At 45.4% G+C, this 15278-nt stretch overlaps 1 long non-coding RNA gene across 2 annotated transcripts; it reads left to right on the top strand.

Moving 5' to 3' along the window:
* Window positions 1-243: 243 nt before the first annotated feature.
* Window positions 244-15199, top strand: LOC109117452. Of its 2 annotated transcripts, none has more exons than XR_002024760.2 (3): window positions 244-499; window positions 905-1102; window positions 15162-15199. It is a non-coding gene; the product is annotated as an uncharacterized LOC109117452 (long non-coding RNA). The 2 variants fall into 2 exon arrangements; XR_004515278.1 differs by lacking the exon at window positions 15162-15199 and adding an exon at window positions 13223-13470.
* Window positions 15200-15278: the final 79 nt, after the last annotated feature.

Below are 15278 nucleotides of genomic sequence, written 5' to 3'. Positions count from 1 at the left end.
TCGCCCGCCCCTCGCCGCGCGGCCCCTCCCCTTCTCTTGTGATCGCGCTAGGTGCTTCCCTTGGTGTACCTCACCTGCTCAGGGGAAACTGAGGCGGGCTCCCTGCAGATTCCTGATAATTCCGAGTAACCTCGCGATTCTGTGTGGTCTTCGTTGAGGACCTTGTGGAACGGTTAACCACTGTCCAGCCAAGTACCAGTGTGGCCAAGGGAGGTGTCCACTTCTTCCTTAGATTGTGTAAAGTATTACTTTTGGGGACGTGGTTGAGACAAGCTTGCCTTGAACTCACTGTGTAGCCTAGGCTGGCCTTGCCTCAGACTCCTCGGTGCTGGTGTTACAGGCGTGCACCACCACTCCGGGTGTTTGCATTGTTTTCGATAGACCTTTGTAAGAGTACCAACATACCTTAAGGAAAAGCGAGAACCACTCAGAAGTGGTGGTGTGCGCTTGTAATCCCAGCGTGAGGAAGCTGAATCAGGAGGATTTCTGCGAGTTCAAGGTCAGCCGTGATCCCTGTCTGCATAAATAAATAGGAGTATTGGGGAAAATAGGACACTTTTTATACCTCTGCTTTTCTAGAGTGTGCATATTTAAGTCCATGATGTTCTCTGGGACAACGATCTTAACATGAGATATATTAAGTACTTCCTAATGCCATGCTCTGTTTTAAGAGCTTTACAAATGTTAACACTGTTAATCCTCACAACTCCAGGAAGGAGATGCTGTTTTATCCATTTTGAAGATAAGGGAAACGGCACTGAAAGGCCAAATTCATAGCACAGCTGGAATTCAAACCCTGGCCATCAGGAAAAGTTTTCTTAACTAGGTGGCTATACCAGAGTTATTCGAAACACACACCTACAACTTTGCTGTAATTTTTTATTTAAATGTTTTCGTCTTGCAGGTTGGTAAGAATCAAACTTCCTGTGTGACAAGCAGCAGTGGCCTACTGAGGAGTGAGGTGGTGACACATGGTCACATTTGTGTCAGACTACAGCAGCATCACCACACCCAGTGACTGAATCCTGTACAGAAGGACTGGTTTAGCTAAGCCAGTTTCGGTTTTCCTAGAGTGAAGAGGAGCAGCAGAGTGTACGTCATTGTAAGGATTTAATCCACTTTTTATTTGAATTTTCAACACGCTTTCCAAAGTCTTAATTTCTTATATTAAATTAGTTGCTTTGACGATTCATCTTGAGGCTATAGCACTAATTGAAAGACAGTGAAGTGAACTATATCTCTGTCCCTGTCAGGCTGCAATGGAAATTTAAATTGGCTGTAGAAATCCTTACAATTCAGTTGAAAAGTTGGATTTCAATTTTTTTTGGATCTCATTCCTCAGAATGTTTGTGGAGATTTTTCCTTGAAGTACGTGTATTTCCACAAGTTAGAGCACAATTGTGGAGGTGGAGGTCTCTGTCTAGTTTGGAGACAGCTATTCCATTATGCATTGTTCTGAAGACTTTAGCGCTGCTCATGAAAGAGCAGTGTTACCACGTGTCTTCTATTGAAATGGAAATTTAATATTGTTATCTATCTTGACAAGTCAACCTTTAGCAAATTGTAAGGCCCTGGCACCAGAAGTGCAGGGATTATAGTCATAGCTTCATCCATTTTTTCCCAATGGTTCATCCTTTAAATATATCCAGGAAAGAATAAACATACTGTATGCCCAGAGTCCATGACTTCCGATCCCCTCTCCCTCTCTTTCGCTTATATGCTGGTGCTATGGCTCAGCTGGGTTGCTGCGTTAGTAGCTTCCATCTTAGTCCTCCTCCAGTCTGGTGAGGTTTTTTTTTGTTTGTTTTGTTTTTGTTTTTGGCAGTACTGGAAACTGAACCCAGTGCTACATCCCCAGCCCTTTTTTATTTTGAGACAGAGTCTTGCTCAACCTCTAAATTGGCCAGATCAGGCTCAACCTTGGGGTCCTTTTGCCTCAGCTTCCCAGAGTGCTGGGATTGCAGGTGTGCACCACCATGCATGGCTGGTTGTCAGCTTTTATTAAAGTGTGTTAGTACTCTTGTAAAGGCCTGATGCTACAGTTGAATTGAAAATTAGCCCAAATACCAGATGTGGTGCTGCACCCCTATAATTCCTGCACTCTGGGAGCCAAGGCCAGAGGACTGCAAGTTCAAGCTCAGCCTGAGCAATTTAGCAAATTAATAAGACCCTGTATCAAAGTAAAAAACGGGCTGGGGATGCTGCTCATTTTAAAGGCCCTGAGTTCAATCCCCAATACCATAAAACAAAACAAAACAAAAAATCAATCAAGCAAACAAAAAAAACCCAGAAACCTTAAAACAATCTGTCCCTCTCCCTCTCTGCATAGAATTTTCTACATTCTTGTAATGGCTTAAATTTTTAAAAAACTTCTCTGATAACTAAGAAAACTTACTGAGTCAGTTAGGCTGGGTACCACTTGGGGTTTGAAGTAAAGCTGGATTTAAACTGGTTTAAGCAGTAAGAGCATTTGTTAGTTCATGCAGTTTTCCATGTTGTCTTTATCCTGAGGCTGCACCTTCCTGTCTGTGTGGCTTTCATCTGTCTTCACAGTGGTGTGGCGGCATACCCTCAACAAGGCTTGCGGGAGACAAAGTGAACTCCAGAAGTCAGGAAGAACATTTTTTCTCCAGTACCAGGGATTGAACACAGGGCTTTCATAATGAACTACATCCCCAGCCCTTTTTTAGTGTTATTGTTTGTTTTGAGACGGGGTCTTACTAAGTCACTAAATTGCTAGGCTAAGCTTAAACTTGTTGTCCTTCTGACTCAGATTTCCAAAGTGCTGGGAATATAGGCACACATGATCTCCTCTGTCTCAGGAAGAGCTTTTCTAGAAACCTTGCAAACTTCATTTTTATCCTTTTTTTTTTCCCACCTCAGTACTATGGATCCAACTTAACGGCCTTACATTTTATACCTTTAAATAGGTTAAAATCTTAAATCAGTGTGAGGTTTCTCTCTGTCAGGACTGTTGTCTTTTTGGTTTGGACAGTTCTTTGTTGCAAGAGATCTTGTGCATAGAAGGATGTTTAGTAGTATCCATGGGCTCTTTCCAGTAAATTTCCCCACTACTAGCTATGACAAAAATATCCACAGGCATTTTGAAATACTCCTAGGGGCCAAACAACCCCCAATGGAGAACCACTGCCTTAAACCAGTGGGCCTCCTTGGAGCTAGTGTGTGGGATGAGCTGTGAGAGGAACTGTCTCTTTCCCATCCATAAAGGATCACAGCCAACATCCTTATAACAAAGATAGGTTAACAAGAGGAAAAGCATAGTAAATTATCATGCACTTATACATGGGAGCCATTAAAAATATGGAGACTCAAAGAACGGGCCAGGTGGCTGAAACTTAAATATCCTTTTTACAGAGAAGTATCAATGGGGTAGGGAGTACTTGCAGAGTATGGGAGATTAGAGGCCAACCTTGTGGTGAACAAAGGTGTCTTGGTACGCAGATAAAGTCTCCACATAATCTTTCAGAGCTTCCCTCAGAAGAGGACATGAAAAGCCTGTCTGGGTATAATGATAACTTTTGGTCATCTCTCTTTTCAGATGGTTAATCTTTCCTGGTTATTTAATGGTATCCTTATTCCTATAGAAAGAGTTTAAGATAATTCCTCTTCCTACTCTTCATCCTCTTTTGTGTGTGCTGTGGATTGAATTCTGGGCCTTGAGCATGCTAAGCACCCACTCTCCCACTGAGCCATCCCTCAGCCCAACACTTGTATTTAAGGGAGGTTAGAGAAATCTGGATTCTGAGACTGTTTCTTCAAATCAGTAGGTTGAGGCACAACAGTTTGGGTTGTCATTTTTGGGGTCCTAGCACCTTGGTTTGGGGCACTGGTATTGCACAAAGAATGATAAGATACTGAACACTTCCTGTGAGGAGGAGATGGTGAGAATAGTGTTGTGGTTTAGGTCCAAAGTGGTCCCACAAGTCTCATATTCAGAGCTGGGGCTTTCAGAAGGTGATCAGATTGCAAGGGCTCTGACTTCCTTGGTGGGCCTGTCCATTGATGAATCATAATTTGATGGCATTATTAGGAGATGATGGAAACAGGACATGGGGTCCAGCTGCAGGGTCCTGGGGAAATGACTTTGGGGATGCTCTGTGGTCCCCAACCCTTTCCCTGTCTGGATCTTTCTCTCTTTCTCTGCTTCCTGGCTTGTATGAGATGAGCACTATCTCTCTGACTCACCATCTGCCATGATGTTTCTGCCTCCCCATGGTCCTAAAACAGTTGAGTTAGTTGGCTGGCCTTAGACCAAAGCCTCTGAAACCATGAGCCCCAAAAAATCTTTCCTCCCTCTAGTAGGTGTGTGGTCACAGCAGAAAAAGATGGCCAGTGACAAGGATAGAGCCACAAGGTTCATCACAGCTCCTTTACCATGCACCTCTCCAGACTGGGGCACATTGCAGAGCTGTCCTGTCAGACACAGTACTGGGTAATAGGAAACTGATGATGTGTTTTGAATTGTGGTGTTTTGGGCAAGAAGATCTTCTTTTCAGATAATGGCCTTTTCAGAATATCTGAGGAGATGGGTGTGGTGGCTCATGCTTATGCTCCAGAAACCCCTAAACTAAGGGAGGAGAATCCAGAACTTGAGCTCAGCTGGGTCACAGAATGAGTTCAGGACTAGCCTGGAGTGCATAGTTAGACCCTGTCTCAAAGCCGGCCAGCCAGCCATCCTGGCATGGCAACACCTGCCTGTGATCCCTGTGCTCTTAGTACTCTCCAACGCAGTCTGGGAAATCCAGTGAGTGTAGTGAGATCTTGTCTCAAAATATAAAAGGACTGGGGATATAGCTCAGTAGAAAGGCCTGATTTAATCCCAAGGACTGTAGAAACAAGCTCAAAACAGGGAAGAATATCAGGGCAGACATGTACTTCTGCTGCTCCGTGGTGGCAGAGGACACAGTGATGTGCTGGGAGGGAGGCAGCACTCCCAGAGGCCTCCAGGAACCATCCCTGACTAAGTCAGGTCCAAGGTCATCCCCCAAGTCAGGCTTGGACCAGACATTTCTTGCTGCTTTAGCTTGAGGGATATCAAAAAGCCTAGCAGACTCTGGAGATTCTGCCTGCAAAGAAGTTTCTTAGTTTCATTTACTCCAAGACTTTATATCTACAGTCTGACGTGTTACATACACAAGCAAAGAAACTGTATTTGTAGGGAACAGCTTTTCAAATCTTAGGCACATCAGTGAGATAGAGTACATCAATATTAAAACATTATTCTAGAATTAGCTGTTTTTCTATGGTCATTGGGCCAATGCTGAGTGCCTGCTCTGTGAGATAGACTGACCTCATCCTGTTTCTCATAGTTTTGGGATTCTGGTGAAGGCAACAGAAATCCCATTTAAATTCAACATTTGCGATGTTACTCAGGGCGGGAGCATGCCTTAGTGCTTCAGTGCTGCGTACTGTGTTTTTTCACTGGCTTGCATGATTCTTTGCTTTGGTAATGACAAATTAAAAGTAAAGCAACAGTATGATTTTACAAGCAAAACGTTTCATTGAAAAGTAGGAAAGAGTGAAAGGACTTCAGGCTGAGCCAGAGGTGGAGGGAGGAGGCTCTGATGAGGAGGCTCGGACCGGTGCACCCAAAAAGGAGCCATTGACTGCCACCTCAGCCCCAGGCCCAGCTTTGCAGGCCTGGAGGTGGCCCTTGTGGCTTGAGACGTGGCTCTGTGTTCCCAAAATCATTATCTCTCCTTGTGGTCGTTTCAGTCATGAGTTCGAGGCTTTGTTTTTCCTGGAGTCCAGGTGATTACGGGTTTGGAACAATGACTGGAGACTTTGGAGCACCCCTCCAGGGAGGGAGCCTGCAAGCAGACAAGGTTGACAATGAAGAGTCTGTGGACTCCTGAGAATTACATTAGTTTCTCTTGGCTTCCCTCTTGAAAGGGGATGACACAAGCTAGGTAAATTTAGGGCTAATAAATTCTGCTTTGCCAATATTTAGACAGACATTCCCTAAATGACTAACGAACCTATAGGCAGAGTTGGGAATTTAACCTAGAATTTTACAAAGTAAAGGTCAGGCTCTGCTTGTTGCCCACTGGGCATTTGTAGACCCAAGCAAAGAGCGATGGGTTTTGGCAAAAACTGCTTTTTAAAGTCTTTGATTGACTCAGGAAGGAAAAAAAAAAAACATGGATATTGTTTCTAATGAGCAAGCAGCAGGCTGAGGGCCCAGGAGTCTGCAGCCCTCTGTCACCATAGTGGCGTCTGACTCTGTCAGGCAAGCCCTGGGTCTGAGCCTCAGCACAGTAAATTTATCTTCTCTTGCTGTGGGACCCTATTCCCGTTTGAGTCTTGGGCTTGGGGAAAAGAGAGCAAAACCAAAGAATAACCGAACACATTTGTCTTGCTGGTTAATGTATCTTAGTGTTTACAGATTCTGAATAATCTATTCTGGTTCTGGCCTAGGCAACTTAGTGGCTTAGTGATACACTGTAAAATAAAAAGGCAAACAAATAAAAATAAATAAAAAGTAAACAAAAACCCTGGGGATATAGCTCAGTGTGAAGGATCCTGGACTTGTCTCTGCTACCTACAGCCCTCCTGGGGGGCGGACTTCTTTTGCAGCCTCTTGGCGTTTGTGGGTCAGGAAGCTGAGCGTTTCCCCACAGAGCCCACAGTCCTTCTGCTGGTAGCCCACACAGGAGTATCCAGAGGCTTCTGTACTTCTCTGTAGGTCACCTTCATCTCAGCAGACCCAGGAAACTACTGCCTTCGCTTCCCCCATCTGCCAGCACAGACAGAGGCCTCCTCTGCCAGATACCGGGCTCTGAGGGAACAAGCCAGGCTGGGTTCTCCAGATCAGAGTCACAATCAGGAGATCAGGCTGGCGTCAAGCAGGTCTGTGGCTATGTCAATAATTCAAAGATGGGAGAAGGAAGAATGAAATTTGTGTTGATGGAGAGCAGTGGGCCCTGAGCAGCACTAGTGCATGCAGCTATTTATCAGTTTGCAGTTCTACGCCTTGTGAGCCCATTAGAGTTCAGGTGACTATATCACAGGTATGTGGCAGCGAGGCTCTACTGGCCCTGATCAAGACTTACCAGGGTCTTTTGATTGACTTATTTTGAGATACTGGGGATCGAGCCAAGGGCCTTTACACTGAACTACACCTGCAGCCCTTGTTTTTACTTTTTATCTTCCCAAGTCAGTAAGTTGTTCCACCTACCCCAGCTCCCCAGACAGAGTGCTAGGATCACACTCACATGCTGCCATACCTGGCCAATGTCTTCCTTTAAAAAAAAAATCATCCTTTTATCCTACATTGATTTAAAAACCTCAGCTTACTTTCATCTGGAATAAGTGATAATTTCCCAGAAACTCAGCTTCACCTTTCCCTTTATCCTAGAATCTCTTGCCATAGAAGGCAACATTCCTGAATTTACATCATTCCAGGCATTGGAGAACCCGGGGCAGAAGCACAGGGTTTTAAGGCTGCCTACTTCCTTCTCACCTCACTGAGTGTGAGCATGTAAACACATCCAAACCGCCTCTGCAGAGTCATCCACTTGTACTGTGGACGCAGAAGACAGGTGTGGGGGGTGCACACGTTGTTGCAGCCACTGGGGACACGGAGACAAGAGGACTGCGAGTTCAGTGCAGCCTTGCTTGAGGCCCTGTGTTCAGTGTCTTGTACTACAAAACAAAATCCAGACTTGACAGCTCTGGAGGCTGCCATTAGTTGACATTAAGATGATTGCAGGATATATTTGTGAGCATGAGAAAAAAAAATCCGTTGCCATTTCAGGATGAAGCACACTGAGACCTGGTTGTGAAGCAGGAGTATTAAATCATGAAGGTTTATGCAGGGAGATGACTAATGGCGTTCTTCTTCTAGGCACATGGGTGACTCAGATGTGCCCCCAACCCAGCATTTGTAATTATGAGCTAGCCCTGGTGATAATAAGGAGTCGTTGAATCATCTATTCTTACAGCTTCTTTGGCTGCTGCTCTTTTTAGTACAGTCTTGGACCTTTGAGCTGAAAAATGCATTCGTTGTTTACAAGGAGAGAAAGGCCCTTTTTGTGGGGATGGGGAACCCAAGAGCTCTCTTTCTCCCTCTGTTTGGTACCACAGATAAGAAGGATGAGCTCAGGATTCTCAGAGGAATATAAGAGCCTTGGTGAATCTGGACATCTGAAGTACAGGAAGCAAAGGTTTAATGTTAGCTTTGGTTTATGTGTGCAGTGAGACCAGGAGCCTCAGGGCGACATGATAAATTCGGTTTAATAAAAAATCCCAACACAAAAGATGAACCAGAGAAACCTGAATCTGTGGGCAGCATCAGGAAGTAAAAATAAACTGGTCCCTATTGGGAAATCACTTTTTTTTTTTTTTTTTACCAGGGATGAAACTCCTGTCCTTGCATTTATGAGGCAGGTGGCAGCAATACTGAGCTAAATCCCTGGCCCGGGAAATCCCTCTTCATGCAGTGTTCTGGGTCTGTGTCACACTGGGAATTTTTTCTGTATGTTTGTGAGTGTCTCTGTCCAGTAGACTCTAGATTCAGATAAACAGACCTTCAGGTCCCAATAGTATTGGAACCATTCTGGCACAGGAGAGCAGGCTGAATGTTAGTCAGCTTTCTGTCACTTGGTTACATGAGATCCAGAGTATAATCAGTGGTCTTTTTAAAAGAAATCTGCCAAATGTTTGTCTGCAGAGCGCATTCTGTAAGGCGCTGCTATAGTTTGGATCTCTGTCCCCCGAGACCCCTGTTAGGCTTGGCTCTCTTTAGAACCACCTAAGGCCTACCATCTTGGCATTCCTGTGAGGTGGGGCACCTTCAAGATGGGGTCCCATGGGAGGTCCTTGAGTCATCGAGGCTGAGTCCTTGCAGGGGCTGTGGGACCTCAGAGGTAAGTGGCTGTGCTCACCTGAGTCCATCATGGTGTGCTGCCTTGCCGTGGTCCTAAAACATTATGAAGAGACCATGGGCTGAAACTTCCACAACAGCAAGCAGAAATAAAACTGTACTCTTTATAAGTTGATCATCTCAGGGATTTGAGATAGAAAGCTGGCCAAACCCTAGTTTCTACTCTAGTCTTCTGTTACTTCCTCCAATTGCTGAAGCTCTGGGGATGCTGGCAGAGCAGAAGCAAACATATCAGTGCAGCAGTCCTGGATCTGTGGTTGGACTCTCCATGGCTTTGGTTTCCTAGAGTCGACTGCTTCGTGTGGCTCTGCAATCCTTCCTCTGAAATGTAGAGCAGTGCTACATCATAGTACATGTACCGTGCAGGTCCCCGCCACACAGGCCCTGTGTGATCTCACGTCAGCGCAGGTGAGGGCATCTCAGTAACATATTTTGAAAGAGTGAGAGGCTGGATTCACATGATTTTATCAAAGTATTGTTATACCTCTCTTTTTTGTTAGTAGGTATTCTTGTTACTATCTTCCTATGTCTGACTTGTAAATTAAACTGTCACAGATACTGTCAGTCCATGGAGTTAGGAGTCCACTGAGGACCTCAAAACTTGTGCCCTGTGGATAAGGGAGAACACTGTACCATAGAGCAAAACAGTACTTCAGAGGAATTACTGTCCAGTTCTTCTCATGTATGTTCATGGACTGATGATAATTAGGAAATTATTCTGCTATGATAAAATAAAAGACAAAGAAGCAGGGTAGTGAGTTTTGTTTGAAGCTAAAATCAGTTGGAAGGGATTTTGTTTTTGAGAGTCTGTCCTACTTTTCTTATTTTCAGAAGGTCTTTTCATGGGGATTTGGAAGTTAAAACCCTTGTGCTCTAACTTCTCATTTCTGCCCCTCCCTGCCAGCCAAGAAGGGGCTCAAGTTGCCTCCAAAAGAGAATCAACTTTTCAGTTTTTGTCTAGTAAAACACTAACTACAGGCTCGCTCTTTTGAAGTGGAGATGAAAAAAAATCTTTGTTAAGCTAGGAGGGAGCCCCGCTTAAGCAAATCTGAAACCAGATTCAACCAGGTCTCTTCTGTGAGGCCAGGCTGACTCACACCTAGTCGCCAGCAGAGGAGGTGAAGCAGAAAAGAGAACTCTCGATCTGTTGAAGTGGACCCAGCTAGCTCTGCTTACCCAATAAAGATCAGATCAGCCATAGTGAAGCGTAACTCAGAACCTTGGCCAGCGGAAGACCACACATAAAACCACTGGTATCACCGATGAGGTGAGCCGCTTCCTTTGAGATGGCATGGAAGTGGAATGAAGCTTCTGTGTTGGCCTAGAGGTAGATGTGTCAGGTGGGGAGCTCCTTCCTCCTGGGCCAACATGGGAAATCACAGGAGAGCTGGAAAACTTCCGGTATTTGCTGACAGGGCCCTGAGAGGCCCTTAGTGGTCTCCCCGTAGTCTCCCAGCACAGACAGCAAAGGGTCCTGAACTGTTTTTATTTCAACCATCAGGATAAATAGGATGCTTTTCTATTAAGTAAAAAGTTTAACAAAGTACATTTTACATAAGAGACACTGTCTTACCATTTCTAAGTGCGCAGTTTGGGACATTCGGTGCACTGGCACTGTTGTGTGGCTGTTGGCATCACCTGCCCCACCTCCCCTTCATCTTCCCAAACTGAAAGTCCAGCCACAGAGCAGGAACTCCTCATTCCCTCCTCCTGGCTCCTGAGCAGGCATTCCTCCGGCTGTCTCTATGAATCAGGCCACCCTGAGTACCCCATGTGTGTGGAATCGTGCTCTGTTCATCTCTTGGTAACCAGCTTTGTCACTTACTAGGATGCCCTTAAGCTTCACCATGTTGTTGTGTGGGTCAGAATTTCCTCCCTTTGCAAGTCTAAATGGTGTTCTCTTGTGTGTATACAGCAGTTTCTTCTCTGAGGGATTTGAGTGTGGCAGGTGCTACCTGGGGCACCCATAGTTCTGGGAATGTCTTAAGATTGCACGGCAGTTGGACCATCTTCCTGGACACAAGGCTGGAAAGAGCATGGAGACATGGAATCAGTTTCGTACCCTGGCAGATAGACAGTGACAGTGACCACGAATTAAGAAGGGCTTAGCTCAGTGGTACAGTGCTTGTCTAATATACCCTGGAGTCCATCCCCAACACCCCCCCCACACACACATACACATCAAGGATTGCCTGTCCAGTTGCTGGGCACATATTTTGTGGTACTGCAGATTGAATTCAGGACTGAGCTACATCCCCAGCTGTTTTTCTATTTTTTCAGAGTCTCATGAAGTTGCTCAGTTGTCCAGGCTACACTCAAACTTGCAGTCCTCCTGCCTCAGCCTCTTAGAATTTTGAGACCACAGGCGTGAGCCATCACGCCCAGCTCATTGGGCACCATGGCTTCTCTCTGAGGATACATCCTGGTGGGAACTTGAATGTGCACTAGCCTACCCCTGAAAGTGCCATTTTCCCCTTCTATTCTTTCTTTTTCTCTTGTCCCTTGCCCCCCACCTTGTTCCCCTTCTCATTTGAGCATTTTCTTCTTATTTCCCAGTGTCTATTTTACATTTCAGTCCTTATTTCCACTTTCAGTTTCTCACACCTGAGAAACAATGCGGTATTTATTTCACTTGGGAGTGTGTTCTCAAGGTCCATCCATTTAGCTATAAATGTGTGAAGCTCATCCTTTTTTATGGCAGAGTTTAGTACTCCATCATATAAAAAAAACCCACACCTTCTTTATCAGCTCATTGGCTGATGGGCATTTGGGTTGTTTGCAAGACTGAGGTATTACAAACTGTGCTGCTATATAGCCGGGCATAATAGCACACACCTGTAATTCCAGCACTCGGGAGGCTGAGGCAGGAGGATTGCTGTGAGTTCGAGACCAGCCTGGGCTACATAGTGAGATCCAGGTCAGTCTCAACTACGTAGTGAGAACCCTGTCTCAAAAAAACCAAAACAAAATAAAAACAAACTGCTGCTATAAACATGGGTGCGCACACATAACTGTATGTATGTATGCATGTATGTATGTATTGTATGGTACTGGACTAGGATGCTCAGGAAGGAGGCCATTCTGCTGTTGGGAGCATGTCCTTGGGCCAGGCATGTGGCCCAGGACAGTAATCCTAGCATTCCCATTACATGGTGAGCTCGAGGTCAGCCTGGTCTGATAGAACCCCTTCCCCAATAAACCGTGTCCCTGGGAAGCTGGTGCCTGTCGGACGGAAAATCTGATGGGTAGAAATGCTAAGCATTCATGTGTTCATGCTTTACCATGGTTGAAGGAGATCATCTTTAGAATTAGACCTTTTCTTTGAAAGTGTTCAGGTAAGTTTGGCACTGCTGGCTCTGCATTATCTGGAGTATTTTAGATTTTCATTGTCAGATCTCTCGTGACTTCCATTGGGCTTAAAGTGGAAAATAATTTCAAATGGAAAGTAAAAAGCAGTGTGCGTTGACCATGCCAGGATGTCCATTCAGCATCAGGTGCTAACTGCTCATGCCATCCGTGCAGATTGCCAGACAATGTCAGAGCAAAAAGACTATTGCTCTGAGCTTGGAAATATGGTGGAGTGGCAAGCAGCAGGGAGAGGGCCTCCCCCCAGCCCACCAGGAGAGTAAAGACACAGCGGACTACACAGTTGGTAAGAGGTTGGAATCAGCACCCCCTACCAGAACACTGACTTGCTGTGAGGGGAGCACAGCTTGAACCTGCTGCAGAACCATGCAAGATTCAAACCCACAGAGGTCAGGGAGTTTTACTCCGGCCTCGCAGCCAGAGACCAGCCTGAACCACAGTGGACTACAGCCGGCTGGCTGAGAGTAATTGACTGATCTGCACGCTGCAGCCCACGTCATCTACCAGTGAGTGACAGCAGATACATGCTGAAGGAAAGTGAAAAGGCTATGAGCCTGGCCTACAGTGTGCGTGCCCCTGAAGCGATCTGAAGAGTCTGTTCTCACCCACTTCAGGGCCTCTGTGGGCAGTGATAGAGCTGCCCGCCTTGCAGACCCTAGTAACAGCTCTGAGGAGGAGGTGCCAGGGCACAGGGCTGGGGCTCAGCTTTGTGGAGCTAGAAGGAGCGCCTCTCACAGGCTGCTGTGCTGATGGCAGCAGGTATGGTTGTTAACTCCAGCTGGTGGAGAGAGTCTGCTACTGTTCTCTTGTTGCACTTTCAGAGACTTCCTGTCACCATGGGTGTGGCATATGGCCCTTGAGCCATACCCTGATCATGTTGTTTTTTTAAAAAATTCTCCCCTGGGTATCTGTATCAATTATTATTATTTATTTGTTTATTCTTTGGTACAGGGATCGAACTCGGGACCTTGCGCTTGCGGTTCTTTCCAGGGTGAAAGGAAGAGTGAGCAGTTACAGTTGTCATTGTATTTAATGTATTTTAAACAATAAAGAGTTGGCAAGCCGGTTCATTTCCAAAATTTAAAAAAAATTGCTGCTTTCCAAACTTGTTCATGGTCTTGTCCTGTGGAATTCATTGCCTTGAAGGTCGTGTGGACCAACATGATCACATGATTGTGTCACGGGAGAGTGTGAAGCCCAAAGAGTTCCCTCAGCTTTCTCTGGCCTCAGGCGTGAGCCTGCCTCGCAGAGCAGACACTGCTTCTGCCTGGTCTTTTAGAACCCTCAAGCAGACATCGCTGCATTTACTCTCTAGGGTTCACCTTGGGACCCACAATGGACTGGCAGAAGGTGGCGGAGACCTCAGACCCTGTGCCAGCACAGGTATTGCATCCCCAGTGTTGGGAGGCCAAAGTGGATAGGGGTCAGGGTGCACAGGGGTGAGCCGCTTCCCCATGAGCCATGTGTGGCAGGACTGTAATCCTCCCACTTGGGAGGCTCAGGCCAAGAAAGTGTGGATCCTCAGAGGGTGACAATGTATGATCGGAAAGCAAAGCTCGCCTCCGCATTGCCTCATAAGCAGCAGTGGCAGGATTTCATAAACACGCCATGAGGACCAGCTCTCTGAATCAGCCCGCGTGTCTACAACTGCTGCAGCCTAGCCTGCTCAGAGTTTCTCAAACAACATTCTTTCCTCTTGATTTTCAGCAAGTGAATTAAGCTTATTTTAATGCCTCCACTTTTTGTAATTCATTAGTGCTATGAAGCATACCAGCTTCGGGAAGAGCTTTGCTGAATTTGCCTTGGTCTTTTCCTCTCTATAGCTCTCTTAAAGATTGTTATCTTATGATCATTTTATAGCTTTTACTTTTTTATTAACGTATGTTTGTGATACATAGTAATTACATTTATTTTGAGGAATTAGTATGTATATATCATATCTTTTTTGTCCCTTCTCCCCTACCCTACTCTGCCCCTTCCCCAGATCCTTCTCTATCTCCAAAAAACCTACCTCCCTATTTCTTATCATCTTTCTAGTCTTAAGTAAATTTTAAAAGTGAGTTCATCAGAATTTTTGTTATGCTGAAGTCCAGGGTTCAGAAACTCGCAGTTATCCCTTGATCCGATCCGTGAATTGCACAGCTATGAAGGTATCTAGTATAATTTCCAAGTAGGAAAATGTGGGAAAAGGAGAGATTTAAAATAGATATATTGGCTGGGGAGGCAGCTCTGTGGCACAGGGCATGCTCAACATGTGCAATGCCCATGTTTCAATCCCCAGCATCATCAAACACACACACACACATGCACGCACATAAATGGACATATCAACTGGAAAGTAAAGCAAGTTTTAATGACTTGCTTTTTTTTCTTTGTAACGCTACTTCTAAGATTTAGCCTAGAAATAAGAATACATCTTACCTAGCTTGCTTTATGGTTTCTAGAGTGTGAATCCTGGCATTGCATGGTTCCTGGTGATCTCTGTTTCTGTTTTGGCAGTTCTGGGGCTTGAACCCAAGACCTGGTGCACATCAGGCAAACACTTTACCCCCAAGCCACATCCCCAGCCCTTGGATCTGTTTCTGATGCAGAGGCAATGCTGTGTAACATGTAGTCATGTGGCATCCAGGATTACGTGGTTTCTGTCCATACTTCTGTTTTTGATAAACAGAAGTAATGTTTACTTGAGTGGAAAGGTAACCAGTGGTTTCTAGGGAGTGACAGTGCTCATCGCAGAAAAGGAGTAGGAGTCCGAGGTTAGGAAGAAAAGGCACTAGTCACAAAGCAAAGCAAAGGATACAGATAGCTACTCACTCTTGTCTACACTGGCTCCTACCATTCTGCATTTATTCCTTTGTGCATTTATTTTCTATGTCTTTTCTTTTTGCAGTGCCTGCAGTTGACTCCAGGGCCTCATGGATGCTAGGCAAGTACTGAGTGGCATCTAGCCCTCCCATTATATTTTTTGTCTAGGTTCCTGGCTCTCTGTTTTGGTCTGTTTTCTTTT

This window comes from Fukomys damarensis, unplaced genomic scaffold (assembly GCF_012274545.1).
Source record: "Fukomys damarensis isolate Sample0158 unplaced genomic scaffold, DMR_v1.0_HiC HiC_scaffold_4, whole genome shotgun sequence".
Classification (NCBI taxonomy): Eukaryota; Metazoa; Chordata; class Mammalia; order Rodentia; family Bathyergidae; genus Fukomys; species Fukomys damarensis.
Note: the sequence above shows the minus strand (reverse complement) of the source record. Positions and strands in the feature narration are given on the sequence as shown.